The 16,511-nt window shown below is 45.0% G+C and overlaps 1 protein-coding gene and 1 pseudogene across 4 annotated transcripts in view; both read right to left on the bottom strand.

Moving 5' to 3' along the window:
• RUNX1 (RUNX family transcription factor 1) overlaps positions 1-16,511 on the bottom strand; it is a 256,792-nt gene that overhangs the window by 174,564 nt on the left and 65,717 nt on the right. The window lies entirely within an intron of this gene.
• LOC109489286 lies at positions 12,396-16,148 on the bottom strand (annotated as a pseudogene).

The following is a 16,511-nucleotide window of genomic DNA, read 5'->3' as shown; positions in this document are numbered from 1 at the left end:
AATTTGCAATAAGGAGGTAGTTTCCCCCTTCCCATTCTTTTATTAATAGTTGAGATTTCTTAACTCTTGGTGTTATTGTTGGTGTTGTTTGTATGCTTGTTTCTTTCCCACTCCACTTGGTGTTTGGAGGCTAGGCTTGGGTTCCATTAAGCCAAATGACTCAAATCTAGATTTGGGAACCAAGTACCTTTTCCCTTTCTCAGCCACACACCTGCACGTTCTCACTGCGACCATTTTGCAAAGTGCGTTGAAGAGCATGGTCGTTGTCCTGTGAAACAAATGAGTAATTGACCCATGGTGTCTCTCTGCTGACAACCGCAGAGAGCCTGCCTGTGGGGAGAGAATTTGCATATAGATTCTTGGACTTTGCCAGTCAAAACATGTGCCTGCCCTATTGTCCCCCAAAGAGAGTCCACAGCAAACAGAGGAAAGGATAGAAGTCACGTCAACACTAGCACTTTGCTCTCCGTATGTTTGAAAAGCTCCCATGGCAATGGCAATGTGCAGTCAAGGTTGAGAGCCTTGGTGACGGAGCATCTGGTGTCTGTAGGTTAGGCTGTGGTCCCTTTGAGGGCAGGGCCATGCCGCAAAGGTGTTCACATCGCCGCACTTGGCTCGTAGGCGGCATGGAAAGAACACTCGCTAAACACCCACATGGAAGATACACCCTCCCCCAACCCCAGCACTGCGGAGTGTCCATGGCTTTCCAGGACAGCAGTGTTTTTTCCAACTCTAGTAAAGAGGAGGCGTTGGTGTGAGGCCTGGGGAGCTGCTAGGTGAGGACAGAAAAGCCTAGAATGGGCAAGAGACCAACTCGGCCACAGACTAGCTCAGTATCGGTACTTCCCTGGGCTTCAATGTCCTCAAATATACGAGCCGGTTGGAGTAAGATGATCTCTGGGGCCCTTTGTACTGTTAAAAACCCATCATTCCATTTGTGAAACTGCCAGGCACATCAACCAGAGGGAGGGATGGAAGGAAAGACCTGAAATAGGGGAATTTTGACAACTAGGGATGGCCCTTGATTTTCTTCCCATATGATGTGCTGTTTAAGGTCCAGACCACCCCCAAGACATATTACAGTGAGAATGATCTGAAGGCCAGACAAGACGTGGATTTTGACAGTGGATCAATGAGACATTATTTAGCACAGCTGTTTCTGTCATGATGCTAGAACAGGGAGACTTAGTCTACAGTGGACGCAGAGAAAACAGATTCCTTAGTAAGGGGGGCTTTTGAGGGACTTGGCTGGCTCACTGTCAGCCATGAGGAGCACTGAGCCTGGTACCTCTGAGCAGGGCTCTTGGGCTCAGAATGTTCTAGGAGCCTGCTTTCTTCAACCTCAAGTAAATAAAACTTATGCATGTGGATGGAGGACTAGGACTGCTGTCCTATCATTCATTCACACATTCATTCCAGGTCCTGTCCTTGTTCCCACAGAGCAGATGAGAGAGGCTCTGGCATGCTCGGATTGATGCTGACCCCTGGGGTAACACAGAGAACAGCCCATTAACTCAATCAGATGACCAGAGCCTGGGATTCCAACAGAGCACCATGGAATCTGTCTTCCTCAAGAAGTGAAGACCTCTGTAGGAAGGTCGTGTGCTTTATGGCATACAAGAGCGTTTTAATGCTAACCCAGAATTACAGACACCCTTCTCCACCCGTGTGCATGTCCCTCACAGCAAGGGGTGAAGAAACAAGCAGTTGAGGAAGGAAGAGAACCAGCCCTATAGGTGGGAGTGTCTCAGAGGTCAACCAAGAATAAGGAAAAGTAGCATGAAGGAGAGGGAAGCGGCAGTGGAAATGCAGCTTTCTGATCTGCCGTCTGCCACTAAAAGCTTTGTGACTGGTGACTTATGTCCCTCTCTGGGCTTCAGGTTCCTCATCTAGGAATTGAAGGCCAAATGCATGAAATCCCTTCCAGCTTGCCCTGAGGGTATGATGGGTGCCTAGGACAGCACCAACACCCAGCGTGGTTTCAGCACACACACTGTCATGTGCTTGCACACACACTCATGCCCATGTGCTTGTGCAGATGCTCACACGCATATCCCCCTCGCACACTTCCATGCACATGCAGCACACACACACACACACACTTCTTTACATGTACTCCCACGCGTGCCCACACACTCTCTCACGTGCGCAGATCTTGAGTACATGTCCCACATTTCATCCATATTCCACACTTCATCTGCAAATTTTCAGAAAACAGTAACAGACCGGTCAGGAAATGCAAATAAAAATCATGTGGAGGGTTTTTATGGGATTCTGATCATCTTGCTGCTTCTGGTTTAGTTCCTTTTTCCACTGCCAGATACTTTGGTTTTTACGTAGACACCTCTTTCAGGGAAACAAGGCATTCAGAGAAGAGAGCTAAAGCAAAGAAATGTGTAATAGAAGAAAAAGGAGAAAAGCCCTTCCACCCTCATATGGGGAGGGCAGGGGAGTGGAAGGATGTTTGGAGTGTTCTTTCAGAATATTTGTATAAAGAACTACATGTCCTTGTTTACTTTCTGTGGAGCCCCATTTCCTCCCTCGAATTCCTGGTGGTCATACTCACCAGTTATGGGGCTCTTCAGATGAAAATCTGAGACACAGAAAGCACACGCACGCACTAAGGCAGGAGAATCCTGAGGGTCCCGGTCTCCTCTCTGAGATCTAGGGCATTTCCGGATCAAGTGTCTACCTTGCTCCTTGCCACTCTCTGACCTGGCCCCACAGCTGCAGAGAAGGGCCGAGGAGGATCTTTCTGGGGGTCACACCTGGAGACACCTGGGCATCCTGGAGGTTACAGTTCAGGAAAGTCATGCAGAAGGTGAGTATCCCCGTTCGTGCACACCAGGAAAGGGACTGGCCAACCAAAACCTAGGGCGCCATATTGGAACTGTCCCCTTTATTGCACTTCCAACACCTTCTGGAGGAGGGCAAGTTTTGAGGTCTCATGGTCAGTTACAAAATGCCCTTCCCGTTGCTTACTCAATTTCACTGACATATTCATGCAAATTAGACAGAGCCCTGTTATATTGATAAAGAAACTAAGGCTTAAGATGGCTAGTTTGTCCAAGATGACACAGCAAGAAAGTAGAAGGGCTCACAGTTGGATTTGCATCTCTGAAACCCAGAGGCTAGTCTGTACACTACTGTATCATGGATAAGAAATGATAGTAAACACTTGTCATCACCAGCTGATACTTTTGAAGGGCTTACCAAGTATCTGATGCCATTTTAAGTGCATTATATAACAGGTCAGCCTCTTTTCTCCTTACATCCCTACGAGGTGGGCGCTTTCATAATCCTCAGTGAGCAGATACAGAAATTGAGCCCCAAAGGGTCAAGCAACGTGCCTCAAGCCACATGCCCATGGATGGAGAAGTGAATGCTTTCGACTAATCACTCTGCAGCCCAGAGGAAGGCCTGAGGTCACCGCCCCTTCCCGCAGGGTTGCAACGAACAGCATCACATGCACCCCCTCTTCCTGACATCCTTAGAGGGCTTCACCCCACCAATCGATGGCCACCCACTTTCTCCCCAAGGATCAGATCATTGATCCAATTACGAGTTTGCTGCAAATGGAAATTAATGTCATTTGCTCTGCTATTTATTTTTGCTTTTCCCGCTGAAATTGCTATTATGGTTACATACGCCATACAAGAATTGTGGTGATGTTGTTTCTAAGTTAATTTCCACTTGAGAGTTTTCGATTTTCCCTTTTCATGGTGATGGAGCCCGCAAACAAGGCAATTACGGTAAATCGTTCTCGTCACAAACGTGCGGATGAGGCCACGCAATGACGGCACGGGAGCTGCAGGGTAAGGGGGCATTTAAGAAAGAATTATTCAGACGATTATCTAATTTCTTCAGGAATGGGGCAAAATCTTCGGGGCGTAATTAAAACAACTTCACAGAAGTGTTTAAAAATAGCTGTCTGTCTTTCCACTGAGCTTTAGGTTGGACAGAAGGCATCATGGGACGAGCCTCTCACTGGGCCACTTAGACTGTATACACCTAGCGACCAGCCAGCAGCTCTCATAAACCTGTCAGCATCAGCATCAGCGGCGGGGTGGGGGTGGGGGAGCTGACCTCCATCCAAGGAGCCCTTGAACACTGGGGCCCAACATTGTTGCAAATCAGACCTTTTGTAGACGTGCACAAGACGTGTGAGAGTCGTTTCTGGTGTTACACTGACAAGGTCAAACCTAGTGTGGGCAAAAGAAGTCTCCAGTGGTATTGAGGAGTGACAAGGCATGAGGTGGCCATGCCAGCCAGGGTGGCTCACGGATGCCAGTATCAGGATCCTCTGAGACCCTCGGCAGAGCCCTGCATGTTTGACCAAAGGGCTGTCACGTGAAGACCGAACACCAGGCTGCATTGTCCCAGGGCTGCGGGCTCTGGTGTCCGAGGAACTCCCATCACAGAGGGTTGCAATCTTCTGTGTCCCATAATTGCCTCTTTCAGAGAAACAGCCTCTTTTCTATTTAGGGTCAAATCCAGCTTTGAGGCCCCCTATATGCAGATGCTGAGGCTGAGCAAGCTAGAGAGTCAGTGGACATCTCTCGGCGCCCCCACCCCCCTCCCCGCTTTCCCCGGGGCCTCGAAGTCCGAAAAAATACTGATCAGCATTTCTGAGCCGCTGAATGTCTCTCCAGCCCCAGACCCCGAATAGAGGTCTCTGCAGCCTTCTGGGTCCAGAATACGCACAGGAGGCAGGTTCAGAGCCACTTTGAGCGAGGACTGCGTCCTGCTTTGGCCGTCTGGGTCTGAACGAGGGAGCTGGGTCTAAGCTTGCAGGTTCGGCCTGGTGATCCTTCCAAAGCAATGCATTCCTCAACAGAGGCCCCCAGCCAGGAAGTATGGGATACTCAGAAGGGATGCTGGGAAACTTTAAACATTGAGCTTCTAGTTAAAAGGATGCTTGGGTATGGCTCTCCAAAGAGTCCACACGGGGATGGGACCCTAAGAGAGCAGGGACTTAGGGAGACATGAGTGGCAGGCCTCCAGTGGAAGGACGTGGTTCCGCTTCTATTGGCGAGACTTACTCTCCACATCCTCACAGCAGCCACATCCTTTCTTGATCTCACCCCCTCTTCACGTGGCTTCCCTGTGACTCCTTTCTCAATTCGAGACTAAGACTGTCTAGAATGTTCTTTTACCCTGAACCCAGCTGACAATATCGGCATGGGACTGCAGACGAGGACAGCCAAAGCGTGACTCGCTCCCAGGTACCCCATCCTCAAACCCCAGGGAAGGCTCTGGAATCGTCCAGCATGGCTGTGGGCCTCCCAGGAAGCATCTATCACAGTGAGCAGGGGGCAACTTGAGTAATTCACCCAGGGGTGAGTACCTGCCCTCTGTGGCTTGAAAATGCGACGCTGACAGAAAGCTCTGTCCTTTCTGAAACTGTATCCTCCTTGGCAGGGGCCAAGTTCATGGCCAGCAAGAAGCCATATTCGGGTTTAAGTCCAGCTCAAGCAAGTGAGCGGTGCCCAGGCAATTCTGCCCTGGGCCTCGGAGTGGTGAAAGCACGCACGGAAAGTTCCCTCTCCCTGTTTAGATGCTGCTGGGCAGAGAGGTCTCAGACATTTCATACCACAGCCTCCTGTGTGAGGAGGTTCAGTTTTCATTTATCTCTCGCGCCCTTTGAAGTACAAGCCTCTGTCTGCTTAATGCCCGAAACCAGAGAGACGACGACGAATTCCTTTTACATTAAACAAATCCAAGTCTGGAAAGGCAGTCATATTTCTAAACAAGAAAACCCAGCCATGATTCGGGTGTTTGCAAAGCTCAAGCTGGTTATCCAGGACCGTTGCTAATGGAACAAAAAAATCCAATGGCGGTGACAGGAGGCCCTCTGACAGGTTTCTAGCCGTAAACCCACCACCGGCTTGGAATCCACTGTGCTCACAGGGCAGTCTGTCTCCCTTGTGAGTGGAGAAAAAAGAGGGAGGGAGATGGGAGAAAGAGAGAGAGACAGAGAGAAAGAGAGAAAAAAAGGAAGAAAAGATGAAACGTGGAGAAATAGCAAAAGGAAATGAAAAGAACTTTACTGCTCAGTTTCTTCTCCTGCCTGACCCAATTATCAGATTTTGCATTTAAGTTTAAGACAGTAGATCAAACAGCAAGAGGCACTTTGTACTCGTGCCAGGAGACCATATGATATCTCTCAGTGGCTCTCCTGCATGCCAGGAATAGGGAACCATGCCTCTCCGCGGGGCCTGCATATGGTGCAATGTGCAGAAAATAGCAAAATTCATAAGCGCCTGCACTCGCCGATGATGTGCGGGATTTACGGCACTTTATCAGTTCAAGGGAGAAAGGCGAAGCACAATCTAATTATAACTTTCCACAAATAAGTCAAAAGGCGAATGAGAACTGAAAGAAGGACAAAAGGCTCGTGTCACGCTTACTTGGCGAAATTGATCCTCTTCAGGGTTGTTTTTTATGGGATACAGGGCTTTTTACAAGGTATGGATCAGATCTGTTCTGGGTATTTTGAGGTTGCTGGCAGCTGCCGTGTGTGTTCCCCGCGACCAGGAAGGCCTGGGGGGCAGACGTGAGGTTCTGGGAGCCGGCAGGGCTCGCCTCCTGTGAGCACACACTTTCGTATGTATGCAGCTGGTTTTGGGGGGCTACCCATGGGTTCGAAGCGGTTTTCATGCCCTTGGATGGGGCTTTGGTTTTGTGCAGCCCCATGAAATAGAGGCTTTGGCAAGGTGACTTCTCGCTTCCGAGAATCGCGAGAAGCCTTCTTAAGAGTAAGGGGCTGGGGTTTGCAAGGACGTGGCTCAGAAGGACGTCCCAGTCTTTGCAGTAACACGGTTTGGAAGCCCGTGGATGACCCCTGCTCCCCTGATGACGGTGGAATTAGGCTGGGCACAGCGGCACTCACTTCACTAAATTAAATTAGCTAATATCCTTCAGAGATTTTTCAAATCCAGCCCTTTCTCTGGGAAAAGGCAAGGTGCGGGAACATGGAAATCATGTTTTTGCTCTGGTCCTGGATCTGTGGCTGTTTAAATACTGGTCTCCGACGTCACTTGCCCTGCAGGCCTTTTCAGCTCTCACTTCCCTTCCCCCTGGAGGACAGGAGAACTTCCTTACTTTGTCCCAACATACTGAGCTCCCAAGTTGGTCAGAGGTTGTGTTAAGTTTTGCGATAGCCATTCATTTGTGTCTTATTTTTCACACGTGTGAACCCATTCAATCTTCACAATGGCCCTGGGAGGTAGACACCAGTATGGTGCCCATTTTACAGATTATATATACCCCAGGCATGCTGATGAAAACCATGGGTTCAGGTAGCAAGAAGGGAACGATGGGTAATCTGGGTGAAGAGTAGACAGAAGTTCTTTGCATTAGTCTTGCAACTTTCCTAAAATGTTCAACTCATTCCAAAATAAAAAGTAAAAAAAAAAAAAAAAGTCTCAGGAGTTAGGTAATTCTGGATTTTGATACTGGCTTGGTCACTTACGAGTTGTTTGTAAACTAAGAATTTCCATATTTTAGCCCATTTGATCTTCATAATCCTATCAGGTGAGAGGAATTACATATTTATCTCAGCCTACTCAACCCAAGGCTCAGGGAGGTTCAAGAATGTATTGAAAAGAACCTGTGCTCATCCACCCAGCTTGAATTGACTTATTAATATGCTGTTAACTTCCCTAGAGCTCTGAAGGAATGCAATGTTGGGTCAGTGCCTGTCACCAAAGAAAATTTTATGGAACATACAGCAAGTTCCGATCAAGACTCTGACCTTAAAAGATGTGGCATGTAACTTGAAATTCTTTAGCTTCTTAATTAATTTCTAGATAATAGATCAACAAGGGGAATCCAGGAAAGGCTAACATTTTGGAACTTCATTAATTTTATCCTTTTCTTATAATCATTACACATCAAAGAATGATCATTCTTTGTACCTTATCATAAGAATATATATTCTATCATTTTGACAATTTTAATCACCTTCCAGGCACATTTACTTATTTTAGAGGGAGAGATAGCAAGTGCACAGGTGTGCAAATGTGAGTGGGGGAGGGGTAGAGGGAGAGGGGGAGAGAGAATCCTCAAGCAGACTCCCTGCTAAGCACAGAACCTGGAACCCCATGCAGGACTGGATCCCAGGGCCCTGAGGTCATGACCCAAACTGAAATCAAGAGTTGGCCACCTTAACTGACTGAGCCACCCAGGCTCCCCAACCTTCCAGGCACATTAAAAATTTTTGTTATACTTTCTTCCTTCTATCCACCACTCATCCATCTATCCATCCATCCATCTATCATCCATCCACCCATCCACCCACCTATCCATCCATCCATCCATCCACCTATCCATCCATCAATCCATCCATATATCCATCCATCCATCCATCAACTTATCCATCCATCCATCCATTGATCCATCCATCTATCATCCATCAACCCATCCACCCACCTATCAACACATTCATCCATCCATCCATCCATCCTTCCATCCTCCATTATGCATGGTATATGTACATTAACAAAGTCTTTGTCAAAAAAGGAAGGTACATATCTTGTTTCCACTGAGTTGAAGAAAGAGATTCATGTGTAACCATACAAGAAGGTAGGAAGCAGTCAGTGAGAGGATGATTGGCAGAGAGGTAAACTCCAGCAGTCAGAGGAGGGAGAAATGATTCTTCCAGCAGACCCATGAATTGTAACAATCAAACCTCAAGGACCACATGTTTCACAAAACAAGATTAAGGACATGCTGTGTGGTTGCCAGCTCCTTATAAAAGATTTCCGTGGCCTGCCTGGATGGAGCAGTGCACTGCCCTGATGCCTCCACTGGAAGAGCCCTCTCTGGGACAATTTTAATAACCCTTGTAGGGTTTTAACTGATCACTTAGAGGCCGTACTTTTCTAAATACAGTTTGGAAGAATTTCTTCCAAACACAAGAGCAGGCCAACATCTAAGTTTATGTGGCATTTTTATATCCAGTACCCAGACCTTTATGTAGTTTATTCCATTCATATGGCACCTGGATTTTCTCTAGAAAAACTGGCAATTTCATTGCCCACTGCTCCAACTACCAGGCAATTCATAAAAGATTGAGCTAAAGAGCCCAACAGTGACCTCTGGGGCCTGGAATTAATACTTTTCATACAGGGAAATGTCCGTTTACTTCCTGCCTCCACACCAGTACTCTATAGCAAAACATCTTCTAATTTCATAGTAATTAAATAAATAGAAGTTTTTACTAGGTTCTGTGCCAAAGAACCTTTGGAAGCAAAAATTGATTATAATTACTGATCCCATTTAACCACTTGCTTATGATCTGCTTAAAGAAATTTATAGTATGCATTGCCCTAAAAAACAAACAAAGATAATCAAAAGCAAACCCACGTTCCAAAAACTGTGAGCGATTCCAATTTTTGTTTTGTGATTCATGAAGTGAGTCATATGTTACCATCACTTAAGACATTTTTTATTTGATAGAATTCCATTGTGAATCCTATCCTAAAATACATGAACACCCTTGATTGCTCTTTTGGGTAAATGAGGTCCTGCTCACATGTAAGGTTTATTTATTATGGAACACCCTAGAGTGGAAAAGTGAGATGTGACTTTCCACTTAAACAGTGGTGTGGGATTTTTGCATGGATCAGCTCGGCGAGGTGGTGTGTGGCCTTCTCTGTGGTCATCATTTGATAGGCCTGTTCTACTCTACCCACCCACGTTATCCAGTTTGCATGTACAGAATGTGGGGGTCAGAAACACTGATGCCCCCTTTGACCCTCTTCTTCCTGGATGTCTTGCCCTGCATGATATCATTGACCTAGCACCTTTACATTAGCCACTCCCTAATCCATGTCTCCAGCCCAGAACTCTTTCCTTGAACTTCTAGACCAAATTTCTGGAGGGCCTTGAGAGCTGTACATGTGTATTTTAGGGGACCCTCAAACCCAATAGACTTCAGACTGAGCCCATCACTTGGATGGATTCCCGAGCTTATGGGAAGGTACCATATTTTAAGTCTCTTCCTCTTTTAGGATCTGTCGCTTAGAGAGTATCTTTAAGTTTTTAGTCCTGCATTCTATTAGTCACAGAGGGAGGAGGCAGTGAGGATTTTCATTCCTGCCCTCTAACTCCTCAGAAGATACTCTACCCTGGCTTCCATTAGATTGCACGGGTTGATGCCTTTGATTGTCTCCCCGGCTGTGCCGTAATCATGCCTGTAATGGATGGTTTTTTTCTGTGCAAGCAGATGGACGAGGGAGGTCAAATTCCTACAGTATGCTGGCTTCTCGGCCTGGATAGGACAAGTCACATCATGTTTGCGGGATCTGCACGGATTACTTCATGGTGGGGCCTGGTGCGATTCGGTGTGGTCATGTGTGGGGTATTTCTGTGTGTGAATCTTACAGTAGACCATAGATAGAAGCCATTTTTAACAAACTATTTTCTCTTATTACTAATCTTTAAAATGTTGTATTTATTAATGTAATAAATGTTTTACTATAGATCCAATCCATTCTTCGTGTGTCCGTTACTATAATCCTCTTAGAAATCTCAAGCATTTGTTTCATTTATCAGGGTAACTATGGTGGTTTCACGGAAAACTCAGCTGAATGGAATGCCTTCATATCAGATCCCAGTTCCAAATGTCGTCACCTCCCAGGGCAAATGGCTCATCTGACACTGTTAGCTTCTAAGGAGGTTTTTAATCCCTTTCTAAGGAAGGGAAGATTGGTTTCATTCCTCTATATATTAATATATTTTATACAAATATAAAAGCTTGCTTTTATTATCTCAGCATTTCCAATAAATGTGGAATTTTGGCCTAGATTATTTTTTAGAGGTGTTTTTGTTTCTAGAGAGAGAGAAAGAGAACACGTGCACACACGTGTGAAGGGGCAGAGAGAGAGAATTTTGACTAGGCTCCATGTTCAGCGGGGCTCGATCTCACGACCCTGAGATCATGACCTGAGCCAAAATCAAGAGTCAGACACTTAACCAACTGAGCCACCCAGGCACCCCTGGATTATTCTAAGAATTGCTTCAAACCTCCTCTTGCCTCCCTATGTAGATAGAGCTTGAGACCATGTTTATCATCCCACCCCTTTTTTGATTCATTGCTTTTCAAAAATGTTCTGTTTTTGTAAAACCCAAGTGCCCAGAGATGACCTAATTAACTGTATTTCTTACTGGTATGTATGATGGTTTTTAGTCCTCTTAATGATTGATGAGCAAGATTATTCGTTCAAAAGATGATTCAAAACCTGGACCTTCTGAGGACAGCACAAGAAATAATTGCCTCCACGCAAGTGCTTCCAATGAGGCAGAGTCTGCAGGAGCTCAAGACTTGCCCATGTTTTGCCAAGAAGCTCGGCTGAAACTAGGGCAAGCTTTGCATGAAACCCCATTTTCAAACCGAAACCATGAAAAAAAATGGTGGTTCAGTGTGGTTTTTATACAAAACCAGGTGAAGCTTTGTGGTTCAGCCAAGGTTTGACTTGGAGCCAGAGAGAGCTCACTGTGTTTGACTGGATCCTGTTTTATGTTTCATGTTCCATTTGGTTCTGTTTCCCAAACCTGCAATCTGGGGTTCAGATGAAGGGTGCAAAAGGAACAAAATGAAGGTGGCATGAAATCTGGTGCAGATGAAGGCAACATTTACTTTATAAGGGCCATACCCCTCTCCTGGCTTGCTGTCTATTCCTGTTTTCTTTCAATATCCCTTCTGGAAAGGATCATCTGCTTACTAAATATTTCCCTGGGATTTTCTTTAAAGAAGCAGAACTACTAACACTGTACAAAAAAAAAATAACAAAGCCAATTTTGCTATTTTGTTTTTGTGTTAATAGATCCATTACCCAATCTGTGTCTTCAGGTCAACCGTTGAAACTTTTGGAGAAAACAATTCAAGCAACAAACTATGACAGTACATATGCATGGATTTATTTAGCATGCTTTAAGCATTTACGCTGTGTTGGATATTTTAACTTATTAAAATCTCACAATATATCATAATATTTCTTTAGAAGTCAAAAATTCCTTAATTTTTTTATTCCTGGTATTACTACCACCATTTCCAGGGCAAATAACTGATGTAATGAAGAGAAAGAGAAAAAGACAAAGCTACAATAGATGAAAGACCTCGGGAACGTACATGTAATTGACCCTACATTGCATTAATCAGTAGCTGCACGTTTTTACAAACTATGGCTTATGACAGTCCTGAGCAAGGAGGGTTTCCTGTTTAAGCTGCAATAACTTTTCTGACTGTGGATCATCCTTCTTTCTGTGGCAGATTTTTACAGTTCCTCTAATGCATTTGGGACAACTGCCTCAAAGTAACCTGTAGCTTTCCTGGCAACTCCTCACTCTCTCTCTTGCTAAGAACTGTAGCCCCTTTATTCTGATTTTTCTGTTTTTTTAGAAACGTCTGCTACCGTATCCACCACTTCCACCACCAGATCCATAACCACCACCATAGGGACTGCCCGAGCTTCTTCCACCAAAACTGCCCCCCTTCATGGGTCCATAATTTGATTGCTGCTGTCCACTGTAATTTCCAAAATCATTATAGTTTCCACCACCACCATAGCTATGTCCAAAATGTCCTCCTTTGATGTAACCCTCATACCCTCCATCGCCACCATATCTGCCTCCTTGGTTTCCATCTCCTGGTCCACCGCCACCATAGCCTCCTCTACTATTTGAACCAGGACCACCATGATGGTTGCCACCATCACCTCCAAATCCATCATAGCCCCTATCGCCTCTCCCGTAACTACCTCTGCTATCCCCATCTCCATCACCAGAGTGTCCTCTTCCACCCAAGTTCCACCACGGCCCATAAAGTTGCCAGATCCACCTCCATGATGTCTTTGTGATCCAGCAACGGCTTTTCTTCTTTAGAAAGGGCTTTTTTCACTTCACAGCTATGCCCATCTATAATGTAGTATTTCTGAATAACAGTTTGTTTTGTTTTGTTTTGCTTTGGAGAGGGCAAGGGAGAAGGGATGGAAGGAGAGAGGGAGAGAAAGAATCTTAAGTAGGATCCACACCCAGTGCAGAGCCTGACGTGGGATTTGATCTCACAACCCTGAGATCATAACCTCAGCTGAAGTCAAGAGTTGGACGCTTAGACGACTGAGCCACCCAGGCACCCCTAAACAACAATTTTGTCAACTGCATCACGATCCTCAAAAGTTACAAAAGCAAATCTCTTTTTTCCACTCTGCCTGCCTTCCATGACTTCCATGGTTTCAATCTTGCCGTACTTTTCAGAGTAGTCTCTCAAATTAGATTCTTCTGTATCTTCTTTTTTTTTTTTTAAGATTTTATTTATTTATTTGACAGAGATAGAGACAGCCAGCGAGAGAGGGAACACAAGCAGGGGGAGTAGGAGAGGAAGAAGCAGGCTCATAGCAGAGGAGCCTGACGTGGGGCTCGATCCCATAACGCCGGGATCACGCCAAGCCGAAGACAGACGCTTAACCGCTGTGCCGCCCAGGTGCCCCAGATTCTTCTATATCTTCTTTAATGCCACTGACAAAAATTGTTCTCACTGCTAGATGGGCACCAGGCTTTACGGAATCCTCTCTAGAAACAGTTCTCTTCGGTTCCACCACACACCCATCAACCTTGTGTGTCTTGGGTACACATTGCTGCATTCACCTCTTCAACACGAGATTAAGTCACAAAACCCAAACCCCTGGAACATTTTTTGGGGGGGCCTCTCATCACCACACAATCTGTAAGTGTGCCACATTTTTTCAAAATGTTCTCTTAAACTATCACCTGTAGTTTTAAAGCTCAAACCACCAATAAAGAGTTTTCTCAATTGCTCTGGTTCCTTTGGATCATGGCCTTCCATTTTGAGACCAGACTTACCTCTTCCAACCTGAGGTCAATATCATAATACTTTACAGATGAAGAAACTAGGCTCACAGTGATCGGATAACCAAAAGCAAATGGGAAGCAAGCAAGGGTAATACTAGGTAGAGTGGGAGACGAAAAGGTTGCTCGAGGTCTTTCTCTAGCACTTTCTATGATACCATGTTGTCTAGAAATCAGACCAAAGTTCTGCCTTTCAGGAGCTTTTAACTTGGAGAAGGCACCAAAATATACAGCATGTAGGGAGAATCATAGTCTGTGGTAGAAAGCACGAAGTGCCATAAGACCTGTCCAGGTGGCCAGTTGTAGGCGTTCAGAGGAGAGGGGAGATCACTTCCAACCAGGGGATTGTATGCTTTAAACGTACATAGTGTTGTATGTCAATTATAAATCAATAAACTTCAAAACAAATCTTTGTGAAAACTAGCACTAGGGATGCTTCAGAGCCGTTGGGTGTGGAGTTGGGAGGGAGGAAGGGGAAAGTCATAGTGGTGAAACAGGGCGGGGAGAAGCACAAAAATGAGAGTTTTGTTGGTTGGAGTGACGTTTATAAAGGAGAATTGAGGAAAATAACTTTGGAAAGAGAGGTTGGGAGTAAATCTTGGAAGGTCTCTGTTTTATGACCAAGGAGTTCTATTCTACCTGCAGAGGGAAGCCGTTGAATATTTTTGAGTTGAGAACTGACAAAAATAAGGGCAAAATGCAGGCAAAAGCCTGGGATTTAATTCTGAAAGTTGTGTCTCATTGGAAATTCAGATGAGGATTAAAAAATGCAGTAATTGGCCTTTAAAAAAGACAGTGAAGAAAAACTAATCATCCCTACACTGTTTGAGCTCAACAATGAGAGATATACTTGAAATTACAGAATAATATATATTAAGCTCTTGCTTGAATTTTGAAGTTAGAATTATTAGCACATATCTTCCACGAGTATACTCTCAACCACCTACTTTCCCAAATGGAAAAATTTCCCCAAATATATGGGCTCTTTTTTTCATTGTTATTCCCTACTTTCCCACCTGCCCAGGAGAAAAAACAAATTAAATTTAAATTCTCCTTCATGACAGAAATGAAAGACTAAGGAATAAGATTTTGTCAAGTAGGATTGAGTTTTGGAGAGCCACAAGCCATTGTGATATCAAAGATTTTTCACCTCCTGAGAACCAATTTTTGTCCTCTTGGGCACAATATCGCTCTCACTGGGAATGCATGATATAGACCCAAGCTTGCTTTGGCGTGCTATTTTTTTTTAAGATTTTATTTCTTTATTTGAGAGAGAGAGAGCGAGTGAGAGAGAGAATACAAGCAGGGGCAGAGGGAGAGGGAGAGGCAGACTCCCCGCTGAGCAGGGAGCCCAATGTGGGGCTTGACCCCACGACGCCAGGATCATGACCTGAGCCCAAGGCAGATGCCTAACTGATTGAGACACCCAGGCACCCCTGCTGTTTTGATAGACACAATAGAAGCTCTAATGTCTGATGAAGTCTGTGTCACAGAAAGGGAGGACAGATACAACCTCTATACCCAATAGGCTGACCATCAACAGAGATGTCTCCTGGGAAGTTAGATGCAGAGACGACGCAGAAAACCTAGGAACTATCAGGAAGGACAATCTTGTCAGAGCATCATGGTCAACAACACGTTGGTGTATCACATTTCCTTCCAGCTACCAATTCTTCCTATAAAATAATTTTTATTATCATTTTTGTTACTATGCATTCTGCCAGGTGATGGCAGTAGAAAAGTCGAGAGAATGCTCTATGTAGATGGCACAAAACAAAACGTGCAGGTGATCGTCCATATATTATACTTCTGAAGCCCTGGGATTAGTTCTTCCAACCTCCCTCACTCATAATGGTGATGTTTCTTTATGTGATAGCTGTGAAAATATTCATTGTATCCAATTAGATAGATATTGTTTGGAGAAACCTCAATTACAATGATTTTAAAATACAATCATCGACAATTTAGAAGATTAGAGTGGTTGAGCATATAGATTTTTAAAAAACTTTTTTTGTTGGATATGTCTATTGCTTGAAGAATGTCCCATGTCTTTATGCCCAAGGAACAACCTCCAGAAATTCTACCACAATGCCTTCCTTTCCATTGATGAGTATGAGGATGCTGCTTCTAGGCTGGTTTTCCACAGAGCTCAAAATGCAGTGGATAAAGAAGATGTGGTCCGTATAGACAATGGAATATTGCTCAGCCATCAGAAAGAACGATTACCCAACATTTACAGCAACATGGACGGGACTGGAGGAGATTATGCTAAGTGAAATAAGTCAAGCAGAGAAAGACAATTATCATGTGGTTTCNCTCATTTATGGAACATAAGAAATAGCAGGGAGATCAGTAGGAGAAGGAAGGGAAGAATGAAGGGGGGGGTAAACAGAAGGCGGAATGAACCATGAGAGACTATGGACTCTGGAAAAAGAACTGAGGGCTTCAGAGGGGAGGGGGGTGGGGGAATGGGATAGGCTGGTGATGGGTATTAAAGAGGGCACGTATTGCATGGGGCACTGGGTGTTATACGCAAATAACGAATCATGGAACACTATATCAGAAACTTTAGCCAGCAGGGAAATTCAAATCAAAACCACACTGAGATACCACCTTACGCCAGTTAGAATGGCAAAAAT

Source organism: Ailuropoda melanoleuca, chromosome 1, assembly GCF_002007445.2.
Source record: "Ailuropoda melanoleuca isolate Jingjing chromosome 1, ASM200744v2, whole genome shotgun sequence".
In the NCBI taxonomy this organism is placed as follows: domain Eukaryota; kingdom Metazoa; phylum Chordata; class Mammalia; order Carnivora; family Ursidae; genus Ailuropoda; species Ailuropoda melanoleuca.
Note: the sequence above shows the minus strand (reverse complement) of the source record. Positions and strands in the feature narration are given on the sequence as shown.